We start from the raw sequence: 12,308 nt of genomic DNA, 5'->3' as shown, positions 1-12,308 counted from the left end.
ATGGACATTCGTTCATGTATGAATAATTTGAAAGATTGATCTACTTGTCCTTATTAATAGCTGCATAGTATTTCTTTTTTAAACTTTTACTTTAAGTTCAGGGTACAGGGCAGTTTGGTTACATAGGTAAACCTGTGTTGTGGGGGGTGGTTGTGCAGATTATTTCATCACCCAGGTATTAAGCCTAGTACCCACTGGTTATTTTCTGATCCTCTCCCTCCTCTCACTCGCCACCCTCTAACAGGCCTCAGTGTGTGTGGTTCCTCTCTACGTGTCCAAATGTGCTCATCATTTAGCTCCTGCTTATAAGAGCATAGTATTTTGTAGCCCAAAAGCAAACCCATCTGAGTGAAGAGAATCATCACCCATCTAGATAAAAACTTAGCTGCCTTCCTTGACATCTCCCCAGATCCAATAATTACCAAATCCTGGTAAATTTTCTTCCAGAATTCACTCAAATGTACCCCTCCTTTCCATTATTGCCACCACTTCAGTCCAAGTTACCATCTTCTCTCATCTGCACTTCTACAGTTGTCTCTCAGTTGGTACCTTTTCAAAGTAGAAATCTAATCAGATCACAGATCACATCACCAATCCCCAAAATCCAGTCATTCTTGCTTTAAACACATTATAATAGCTTCCCTGTACTCTTAACATATAGACAAGATGGCTTAACATGGTCCACAAAGCCCTCCTGGAAAGGCCCCTGCTGGTGCCAAAGGTAATACACATTTAAAATTTTGATCATCATAATCAACTTGCTCTCCAAAAAGGTAGACAAAGTCATATCACCACCAATGATACTGGAAAGTGCAAGTAAGATGTGTTTGTATAACTTCCTCACCTCCCTGCCACCACCACCATTACCATACTATCCAAAAAAAAAAAAAACAAAACTCAGGGCCTAAATGTTGATTTAGCCAGCATTATGTCTTTACATCTATAAAATAATATGATTTGAGGCAATTTCAGATTAATACAGAAAATGCTGTAGTAGCTTCAGCTCTGCCAGCTACATTGCCACACAAAGACTCAGTAGGGAAGTAATTACAAACCTTAGCAAACAGGGCCTCCCACAGACCTGCAAGTGGGTGGGTCTGCTTGGCTACGGAGTATTTCCAATTTCAGTATCTCCAGGGCAGCCAACTGGAGACTGCCATCTGGTTTGTGAGAGGAAGTCCCTGGATGGTTCTTTCTTCAATCTGGAAAAGGGTTTGCTCTCCATTTCGTTTTTTTAACTCTTCTCTGGATCAGTTTGAGGCCACATCCCCCTCACACATTTTTTCCAAGGTTAATTCTTTATTAATGCTCAGCAAATTCTGAGATTTCTGATCCAAGATGAGGGTGACATTCTGAACCCATTTTTACACTGGATGCTGGTTCAGTCCCAACTTACTACTGCCAGATTATCCATATTTTTTATGCAAGCCAAAGTAAAAAAAAAAAAAAAAAAAAAAAAAAAACAAAAAATTTTCCCTAAAAAAACACTTCCGTATTTTATTCATTCATCCAATAAAGAACTGTCAGACACCTATTATATGCTAAGCACTGAATTAAGTGAGAGGAAAATACCAAAGAAAATGACAGAAATAATCCTTGTTCTCCTCAGGATTGCAGCCTAGCAAAATAGTGTGTGACGTAAACAGGGCTCTAGGACAACGAGTTATTTCTGACTTTCATAAAGGCCACATTTCTATCCTCATCATTCAATGTCAGGTTTCATCTAGAAAGGTTCTTGAGTTAGCTATAGAGCCTGTACTTTGTTTTTCCAGAGATAACATCCTCAAACAAGATAGAACCTCTCAATTTAATGTCTTTAGTTCTCAGGGTTTTTGTGCTATTCTTCTTGTCTGCTTTTTAAAAATCTTCCTGGTCCTATGGTCAATTAAATTATTGACCCCAATTCTTTACCCTCCATCTCTCATACTTATGCCCTTTGCCAAGTGAGTTTGCTAACTTCTTCTACTGGAAGGTCTTGACCCCGGGCTTAGCCATGTGACTTGCTTTGTCCAGTGAGATGTTAGCAAACATGACTTGGGCAAAAGCAATGTGCTTCCTTGCATGGGCATGCTTTCTTACACTTCTACTGCAACCATGATAAGAACATGTCCCAGGCAGTCCACTGATGTAAGGAGGGTGAAAGGTTGTAAACCTGGATCCAACCTGGAGTCAGGCCTGTTGGACCTAGATTAGCCCACCCCAGTCTATTGTCAGATGCGTAAGTGAGAATAAATAATTCGTGATTGAAGGCGCTGAACTTGAGGTTTTATTACACAATAAGTGATTCATACAGTCTCCTACAATTTGTATACACATCCCTAAGTCTCTCCTCTCTAAAACTCCATTAGCCTCACTCTGGAAGCCCAAACAAAAAGATGACTGCACTTTAAGTTTTTTGAGGGGAGCACAAATCTGGTAATTTTACTAACAGATTGAGCTGTCCCTCTATCTCTCTTTGTCTGGTAAAGCTGCTGTCTCAGCTACCTTCTGCACTCCCTCCAATCAAGTGGCACAGGAATTCTTCTAGGCTCTTTCCTGGAAAAGTCCTGGGAAGGAACTTTAGGTCTAGAGCAACACAAGCCTGCATTCAAAGTATGACTCTGGTGTTTATTAGCTGTGTGACCCTGAGCTTCGAAGTAATTTAAAGTCTCTGAATCTCATTTTACTGATCTGAAAAAATGAGGCTATTACTCATCTCAAATTAAACAATATTATTTATGTAAAAATCTTGGCTCTGGGCTCAATTTTGGTATTCAATAAAAGTTGTATGGTGTTTTTTGCTTTATTTAATATTATTTTATAACTGTCATTAATCTGTGGTTTTGTTTTCTATTCATAGCTATCACTAACCTTTACTGTGTCTGGGGAATTATCAGAATTAAAGAAGTAAAAAGAGGCCTTCCTACACTTTCTAGAAGAGAACAAAAATTGGGAGGAAAAATGCCTTATATTACCACTTCAAAATTTCAAAGGAAGCAATCAACATATATGACTATGTAAAAATAAAGTTATGTCAGAGCTTTAGGGTAAACATGGCAAAAAGTAGCCAGACATGGTCTCCCTCTCTCATATCTGATGAAATAATCCAAAATTAGTAAACAATACCAGCAAAAAAAATCATCAACAACAACCCCAATACCTAAACCTTCAAAAAGTGGTGACCAAGAAGTTAGTCAAGTTTTTAGTGTGACTCTGTAAGTTCCACACTACAAAGTAACATTGCCCTCAACTCCTCAAACCAAACTGGGGAAAGGGTGAATCAAAAAAAATCCTGAGACTTCCTCCAACAGCCTCCAGTGTAAAGGAAGAATAGGGTCTGAGCCACGTAAATATCATGGTAAAACTCTCAAGATATCAATAAAATCCCCATAGCACGCAGAGGGGAATCTTGAGGTCTCCAAAGAAAAAGGAAAATGGCCTTTCAAGGTGCCATGCTGAATTCTGAGGACAATCTGAAGCCTGAATATTCCCTAGGAAACAGAAACACTCTGACTAGAATGTGTAAACACAGAACAGGGTACTTAATGAAATTCCAGAAGATAGCCTAGAGCCCAGGTCATGCTGCCCCAGGAGAATTCTTCTCCACCCACCACCCTAGATCCTGCTCTGTGCTCTTGGGAAAATTGAAAAGTGAATAAAACTGCAATTGCCCACCCTTCAATCTGTAGCTGAGGCAAAAAACAGATCTCAGTTATAGAATGAATGGAGCCAAGGAGAATTCAGACACACTGGATCATAGAAAAGAGAGAAATGAACAGAGCTGCCCACATCTACAGGAATAATAAAAGAAAAAGGGGCCAGGAGCAGTGGCTCACACTTGTAATCCCAGCACTTTGGGAGGCCGAGGCAGGCAGATCACAAGGTCAGGAGTTCAAGATCAGCCTGGCCAATATGGTGAAACCCTGTCTGTACTAAAAATACGAAAATTAGGCGTGGTGGTGGGCGCCTGCAGTCCCAGCTACTCAGGAGGCTGAGGCAGGAGAATTGCTTGAACCCAGGAGGCAGAAGTTGCAATGAGCTGAGATCGTACCAGTACACTCCAGCCTGGGAGACAGAGCAAGACTCCGTGTCAACAAAAAAGAGTAAAAAGAAGAAGGAAAGACAGAAAGAGAGAAAGAGAGAGAGAGGGGAAGGAAGGAAGGAAGGAAGGAAGGAAGGAAGGAAGGAAGGAAGGAAGGGAGGAAGGGGGAGGGGGGGAGGGAAGGAGGGAAGGAAGGAAGGGAGGGAGGGAGGGACGGAGGGAGGGTGGGAGGAAGGAAGGAAGGAAAGACGGAAGGATGGAGGGAAGGAAAAGAAAGAAAGAGAGAGAGAGAAGGAAGGAAGGAAGGGAAGGAAGAGGGAGGCAATTACACATTTACCACAGCAAAAGGAATGAAACATGCTGCTGACAAAGTACCCATCTTAGAAGAAATTCCTACAACTGATTTGGGCTACAGAGAAACAACAGAAACATGAAATCAATCATCAAGAACATGAAAATGAAATTTTAAAACAACAGAATGAGACCAAAAGACCAAAAGAGGAATTATACAGCTATGAAAAGAGAAATTATATAGCTATCAAAAGAGAAATTATATAGCTATGAAATAACCTAAAGACAAAAGTCACATCATTAATGAACTAGCAATGCAATTTTAAACATCAGTGAATAATCTAGGATTGACTGAAGAATAAATAGCTGATTGATCAAATAGACATTGAGATGATTAAAAGTAAATCTTGGGAAAAAAGATGACTTTTTAAAGCGCTTAGATGATGATAAACATAATGGACAAAGGTCATCCAACACAGAAATTATTCCTGAAAAAGAACCCCAATCAGAATAAAAATATATTTGGACATATAACACACAAAAAAAAATCCTTGCTATAAAAAAATAGCTAATACCATCCACCTGTAATCCCAGTTACTCGGGAGGCTGAGGCAGGAGAATTGCTTGAGCCCGGGAGGCGGAGGTTGCAGTGAGCCAAGATCGAGCCACCGCACTCCAGCCCTGGTGACAGAGCAAGACTCTGTCTCAAAAAATAAATAAATAAAATAATGACTAATACCATCTGCCTGAAAATTCCAGTATAGAATTATCGACAAGATATCACCTTCTTGCACTATTGAGACCCAACACTATTAAAAAAAAAAAAAGTATTTGGGCATCCAGTACCCTCCAAAAAAGTATAGAATCACCTATAAGAAAGTGAATACCAGACATATAAAGATAGCAGACAAACATTCTCAACATGAACGAGCAGGAAGAATAAAACATTTAAGAGTTCTAACCAATAATAAATTCAGTCAATCAAAAATGAATAGAGGAGCTATGATAGAAGAAACAGCGCAAAATTCAATACTCAAAATCATTGGAGCAATACTCGTAAAGTCTTATGGGAAAGAAAGTGGGACATCAAATTTTTATACCCAGCCAACTCAATGCGAAGACAACCAACAGAAATTTGGAAGTATACAAGAACACAGAGAGCAAACTCTGTAAGTACACCTGGAAAAGAACTTCACAAGGAAATCCAGCAAACCAAAACTGAACAAGAATTTTAGAAAATAAAGAATTCAGGAAAGCAGAAGCTGTGGTACAAGGACGGGTAAGGAGCAGCAAATTCACTTAATTACAGACATAAAACTAAACCATGGTAATGATAGAATCATAGAACTGTAATTGTAGAATGTAAATACTTTATACTGACTTTATAAAAATGTTACTAAAAAACTCAGAAGATGAGGGGAGTGGAAAATGAGGTGAGAGGAAGATTAAAAGTTTTAATTTCCTTATCTTTCATAGCAGAGAGTCAATCAATATGTCTAAAATTAAACATGGATCTTAAAAAAAAAAACTCCAGCTTTTGTGATTTTTTTATAATCATTTTGTAACCTTAGGGAGAACTTTTAGGATCTAATATCTCTGGTGGTGGAAAAAAAAATTATCTGAAGTTCCATAATTTATTTGATTTCTCTTTGGTTTCTTTTTCTTCTGTTAAATTCAAGAAAAATTCAATTTAATGCTTTTTATTTTTCTAAAAAAGTAAAGTAAGACCCAATTTTTACTAATTTATTCAGCATTTTTCATTTCATTTATATGCTTAAGGAGATACCTGGAATTATTTTCACTTGAAGTTATTAGGCTACTTCTTGACAGTAGAATTTGAGACAGTATTTTTATTCTCTTCTTTATTTTGCTTCCATACTTCTAATCCCTCATATACTATTTATATAAAAACAAATTCATAGAGTTTTAAGTACTGAAATACCAAATTGCAAAAATTTGTCATAAAATTCTCTCATCTCTGTGTGCATACCCCTTGCACTATGACTGTGCAGCTCTACCATCAACAGGTAGAATCTATTTTCCTATCCCTTGAGCCTGAACTGGCCTTATTACTTGCTCTATCCAATAGAATGTGGCAGAAATAATACACGATTTCTGAACTTAAGTTTTAAAAGGCCTTGTGGCTTCTTCTCTCGCATTCTTGGAATACTCCCCTGAGATTGCCATATGAAGAAGCCTAGGCTAATTTACTGAAGGAAGAGAGGCCACGTGCAGCAGAGATGAGCTGTCCAAGTCCCACAGACCAGACAACCACCTGACAACCATCACTAACCAGCACACGTCTTGGTCATCCGGCCCCAGTAAAGCTGCTAGGTAACTGCAGCCGCTGAGTGACCCCAGATGAAGTTGGAAGTAAAACGGCCCAGCTAAGCCCAGTTCAAGATGAAAGACTAAGCACATACATCTGTCTGCCTTTTCTCCCAAAGTCCATTGAACTTACATTAAAGAAATACAAAAGGAATGAAGTCATAAGAACAAATTCCAATGGCCAAGACTGAGTCACGTGCTCATGTCTAAACCAGTCCTGGCAAGGGGAATGAGACCACAACAACTGGCTCATACATCATGACTCACCCTCTAGCTCTGGGAGGAGATCACCTTCCCTGAGTATAAGGCCTAGCAGATGCTAAGGATCCAAAATACTAGAGGTTTTTCAGAAAGGGAAAAATGAGGGTCACTCACTTCTACCAAACAATATTATGAAAAACGTATTCCAGAAAACCCTTTCTCAGCAATATCTGAGCACAGAATCAAATATCAAACTGATATTTATGGAGGAAGGAAGAAATACTTGATTATGAATGATTAAATATATGAATGTGCACGTAAGTGGATGAATTAAGGTGGCAGAGTTGAAGAAACACAGATTCTTAGTCTAGAGCAGAGTTCTCAAATTTGAGCGCTCATCAGAATCATTTAGAGGACTTACTGAACCACAAATTGCTAGGACCCACCCCTAAGTGGGGAAAGAGGGGCTTTTCTAGCAAGTTTCTAGTTGATACTGATATTGCTGATTGGAGACCACCCTTTTAGAATCCCTGCTCAGAGAAGAGATCAAGGGAAGATGTGCTATCATGCAAATATCTTAAGAAGTGTTGTGGCCCAGAGAAAGCTGGTTTGTTCAGCATAGCTCCTGAGTGAATTATTTGGAAGGTTACCTGGAGATGGATTTTTGACTCAACATAAGAACACATTTTTGAATAACTGGAGGTGTGTACCAATGGAACAGGCTAACCCTTTCCACCCTCTCGGGCCTCTTTTCCTGCCTTCCTTTTGTTTTCCTCCTACCCCTGCTCTGCTGTTCCAACAACAAGTTAGAGCCCTGGGTGAGGGCGTAGATCTCACAATTCCCCAATCACAAACTTATTTCTCCTAGGAACCAAATGTCAGTAATTTTCTGAATACAACTTTTTAAGAGCAGAGAAAGAATCAGTCTCTAAAATGTCCATTTCTCTCATTTTGTGCTGTAATATTTTGAGTTTTAACTCAGGTGAGCAGAGTGATCTACCTTTGATCATTTCTGTATGTTTATCCCATACTGTTAATATCCAATAAAATACTTCTAAAAAACCAAATCCCATTTTAACATGACACCATTTTGTTTCTCTGAGGAATTATATGGACATCTCTAAAAATGTTGCTTTTGAAGGTGGTACCACACAGGAAATGCTGATAACACAATTTCTTGACACACATCAAGTACACAGGTTACACAAAAGCAGATTCTATTTTAGCTTTTTTGAGAGGCTGTTTAAAAGTTAAGTTCCCCTTAATGAAACAGAAAGGAAAAGGGCTTTGCTTTGCTTTTCTCAGCATCCCAGCTTTTCCCTCTTTGTGGCTTATGATGTTTTCCTTCTTCCTCATGTTATCTGTGTTTCCTGCTCATCTCAACTTGGCGACATGTTGCTGAGACAACTAAATCGCTAACCTTCTTAACTTGGCTTTTGTTATGTGCTTGCGTGTGTTTAGGAAGGATATTTTCATTTCTCTTAGAAGGCTCTGTGTCTGCTCTGGGAGGCTATTAGACCTGGAGGTGGAGAACAAGGGAGGCTTCTTAAGTGCTTCCTATTCAAATCGCCTTTTTACTCCCTTTAAAGCCATCATTTGTGCGTGGTAGGGCACTGGTGGAAGCTTCCCTGCCTCCTATGGTCAGGATTAATTTACTCAGTGATGTCATGCTTGTTCCAGCCCAGACTCCTCCAGGGGAAGGAAAGGTCTGAGAACAAGAAACACACAAAAGTTTGTATCATTTCAATTCCTTTATTTTATCTTCCCTTCCCTTGCCAAAAGTGGGAGGGGGGCACAGCTTATCTGCAAAATAATTACTCTGTGCAGTCCCTTCATCCATTTGATCATCTGATAAAATAAGTTTAGGACAATAAGCAAGAACCACGGTGCCCTCAACACCGGCCTGCCTCAGCACTGAGCCTGTCTTATGCAACAGTCGCTTGTTTATGTGTCTGTGCACTCTCCCTCCACACACCACCCTCTATTGTGCTTCCCTTGGGGCTAACATTTGTCTTTTCTGTTGTTTCCACTCTCATGTTTGCCATGCCCCTTCACATACTGAGTGCTCAACGGAGAGCTCTTCCTGCTGCAAAGTAAAATCAGACCCTAGAAAGCAACCCCGTAAGACAATCTACATAATTTAAAGGTAGTTTTCAAAGCTAAAGTTTAGCTGTCAACCCAAATTCACCTAACTAAATCTAAATTGAAATGCAAAAAGGATATTGAATTTAGAAACACTTTTAGTCCATCTTCAAAATATCTTACTTGGCTAAATTTTTCACTTTTCCAGAAGATTTGTCCTTTGTTTTTGTTTTTTCTTTTTTTTTTTTTAATTTTACAATTGTAATTCAGGTGTCATCTCCATGAGCGTCCGAGGCTTCCAGCCTTCTGAACCTTTCTTTCCCATATCTGGTAGATGTCAGATTTCTGCTAATATCTGAGGACTTACATTCTCAGGGCCACTGCGAGCTTCGGTTTCCTCCCCCTGCCAAATTCTCAATATCTGTCGCATACACACACACCTTCTGTGCTGCATCTCTTATTTAAGCTTCTAGGTGATTTCAGGGGGAAACATAGGCCTTTTATCTTTAATTCCCCAAGTCATACATTAGCCAAGACTGGTGTACATAGGAGACTTACTAAGTTTTGGGCAAGATGGTTCATTAGGTCATAACATATAACACAGGACCTGTCCCACCACAAGCCCTGAGGCAGCTCCTGCCCTCAGTTTCACTCAAGGAAGGGCTGAGAAAGAGGCAGATTATCTTTTGAACAACTAAATGTGATCTTAAAGCTCCCAGGAAAAGTTTAGCTTTTTAAAAGAGAAAGTAAATTGTGATTTTCAAGATCCAGAGCCTAGAGGACTTGAACATAATTGGAGAAAGAAAGAGCCCAGAAGGTGACCACTGCCTCACTTTTCAGAGAGAGACTAGGGAAGGAGCACCAGCCTCACGGAGATGTTCCACATCCAAAAGGCCTTGGTGTGGCCGGGCACAGTGGCTCACGCCTGTAATCCCAGCACTTTGGGAGGCCGAGGCAGGCAGATCACTTGAGGTTAGGAGTTTGAGACCAACCTGGCCAATATGGTGAAACCCCGTCTCTACTAAAAATACAAAAATTAGCCAGGCATGGGGGCTGGCACCTGTAGTCCCAGCTACTGGGAGACTGAGAAAGGAGAATTGCTGGAACCCAGGAGGCAGAGATTGAAGTAAGCCAAGATAGCGCCACTACGCTCCAGCCTGGACGACAGAGTCAGACTCTGTCTCAAAAAAAAAAAAAAAAAAGTCCTTGGTGTGACCGGAGAGCCATGTGAGAAGGCAGGAGCATGGCCTCCAGGGTCCCCTGAAAGGGAGAAGTATGATTCTCAGTGAACAGAGAGTTTAGTTACACACTCACTCCAAAATGTTCCCACTCCAGTTACAAAGATTATATGTCTATTCTTTTTTTAATTGAGATAAAATTCATCATTTTAACCATTTTTATCAGACATCGATCTGCTTCTCTCCCATGTCCGTCTATGGTCCTGGAGAAACTGAGATTTTTGGAGGTTGGGCATGCAAACACCAAGAGTAACTTTTACTTCTCAATGCCCCCTTGCCCTAGTGAGAGCTAATGTATTTCTCAAGTGCCCCTCTCCAATATTTAGGATAATAAAACTTTAGCTTCTCTTATAACAATATCACACCGGAGAATGTATCTCTGGCCTGTCAATCTCTCTCCTATTCACCATATTAGTCAGCTTTACTATAGCATAATGCAGTAACAAACAGCCCCTAAATTTGGTGGCTTGTAATAACAAAGATTTCTTTCAACAAATGAGAAATTTCAGTTATGGTGGTAATATTTAGAACTTAATCAGAAAACATGTGGAAAATGTTCTACTATCTGCCTCATTCCTTTATTTTTCCTTGTAGATGAATCTTATTTCAACACTAGATTTTAAGTTCTTTGAAGGCAGAGATTATGCCTCATACTCATATTTTTCTCACTTTACCTGGTGTGTGGTTAATTAAATATTTCTTGAAGGAACCAATGAAAAAATGAATCTATTGAAGAACTGTGAATAGGTATGTGAGTTAATAAGCATGAGACTTAACATTCACTTTCTTGTTAAATGGCAATTAAATGCATTGACATTCGTTATAGCCTGAATATACTGAGAATCTAATTGCTCACATGTTGCTCATGTAATCTCCAGTTTTTCAATGACAACTTGATGTCTTTCTGACATACTTATTGTACCTGGATCAATGGTTATTTAACTGCTAATTGATCTTTTATTAACATATAATAACTCTTATTAAATCTAAATTAAAGTCTTAATTGAGACACTTTATCTGCAGTGTTTCAACATACAGTCTTCATAATGTAATGGATAATCGACAGAAAAGCTAGTAACGTATTATCTGTCACCTTTCTCATTGACCTGAGAACAAATTTTCAGCATGAAGATTTTTTCACTTCATTAAGACACCTGAGTGGCAACTAAACCCAAGAATTCAACAACACCGTGAAATTTTTCAGTTTTTACACACAGAACTAGTTCCCCAGCTTCTGCTTTCTTCCTCACCCCTCCACTGAGGCCACTTGGCTACCAGTAGTAGGCAGCAATAAATGAATGCTGTTACTTTAAACATAAAAGCATGGCCAGCACAGCTACAAAAGAGGCTGCAATAAGTCATAAAGACAGCCTTCCTCTCCCACCCCAACAACCCTCTCTTGGCTCCCAACTCTTCAGCACTTATGTATCCTTTTCCTCATCTCAACCCACCCACTCCCCATCTGGCCTGGTTTTATTGAGTGTCTCTGCCTCAGTAAAGGGGATGGTCCTACCCGTTGTTCTGCCATTTGGTCTAAAGTTCCTCTTACCTATACATAATGTCCTTTTATTTACTCTTGTCTAATTCACGCACTGATGTTCTCAAACTCTGCTACCTCAGTGCTACTCCAGGCACCTAGCACTTATGAGACACATACTGTCCTAGTCTATTTTGTGTTGCTGTAACAGGATACCTGAGACTGGGTAATTTATAAATACAAGAGATTTATTTAGCTCACAGTTCTGGAGGCTGGCAAGTCCAGGATTGGGCACCTGCATCTGACTGACTTCTGGTGAGGGCCTCATGCTGCATCATAACATGGCAGAGAAGTGAAAAGGCAAGCAAGCACGTGCAAAAGAGAGCAAACACAAGGAGAAGCCTCACTTTACTACGACAGCCTGCTCTCAGGGTAACCAATCCAGTCTTGCAAGAACTCACTCCCAGTATTAATCTATTCATGAGGAATGCATCCCCATGACCAAAACACCTCCCACTGTGCCCCACCTTGCAACACTGCCACATTGAGGACCAAGCTTCAACACAAGTTTCAGTGGGGACAAACCATATCTAAACCATGGCACATATCTAGGGCCAATCCTGAGTTCAGCCATCAGCTCACACCTGTACTGATCCAGATCCAGACTTGA

Source organism: Piliocolobus tephrosceles, chromosome 2, assembly GCF_002776525.5.
Source record: "Piliocolobus tephrosceles isolate RC106 chromosome 2, ASM277652v3, whole genome shotgun sequence".
Taxonomy (NCBI): Eukaryota; Metazoa; Chordata; class Mammalia; order Primates; family Cercopithecidae; genus Piliocolobus; species Piliocolobus tephrosceles.
Note: the sequence above shows the minus strand (reverse complement) of the source record.